This window comes from Penaeus monodon, chromosome 1, assembly GCF_015228065.2.
Source record: "Penaeus monodon isolate SGIC_2016 chromosome 1, NSTDA_Pmon_1, whole genome shotgun sequence".
Lineage (NCBI taxonomy): Eukaryota > Metazoa > Arthropoda > Malacostraca > Decapoda > Penaeidae > Penaeus > Penaeus monodon.
Window position 1 is genome coordinate 10,071,765 of NC_051386.1, and position 854 is coordinate 10,072,618.

An 854-nucleotide genomic window follows, 5' to 3' on the forward strand; every position below is an offset into this window, starting at 1 on the left:
GATATCGAGAATTATAAAGTAAATACGACACTTTTGGGAGGCGAGGATGTGTCCACACACCGTACCCCCCCCCTTCATTCCCTCCCTCCCCCCTTCATTCCCTCCCTCCCCCCCTTGCCCCATTCCCTCCCCTCCCCCCCTTCCCCCTATTTCCCGCGATATCCGGCCTTCCATCCCTCTCTCCCTCTCACGTGCGTCTTCCACTCTGCATTTCAAATCCACTTATTTCAGTTTCATCCGTATCCTTAGCTTTACTAATCCGTCTCCATTATGTCTATCCACATGAGGATACTTCTCTCCATCAAGATCCATCCACATGATCCACTACTTTCCACATGATCCACTACTTTCGTCTTTCCTGTTTGTTTTTTTTTCCACTTTTTCTAATTCATCGAGACATCTTCTATCCCCCACCCTTCTCCCTCTCCCTCACTCCTTTTACCTCTCTCAACTCCATCACTCTTATTTCTCATCGTTTCCCCTCTCTCATCCCTCTCCATTACTTCTCTCCCTTCCCCTCACCATTTTCCTTTACCATCACGTCTCTCCCTCACCCTCCTTCCCTCTCTCTCGCCCCGCACTCCTCTCTCTCACCCCTCTTCCCTCTCCCTCATCATTCACCCGTCACCACTCACCCTCTCCCTCACCCTCCGCCACTCTCACTCATCCTTCACACCTCTCCCTCACTCTCCACCCCTTCCTCACCCTCACCCTCTCCCTCACCATTCACCCCTCTCCCTCACTCTCACCCCTCTCCCTCACCCTCCGCCCTTCCCCTCACCCTCCGCCCCTCTCTCTTACCCTCCACCCCTCTCCCTCACCCCTCTCCCTCACCCTTCTCCCTCACCCTCACC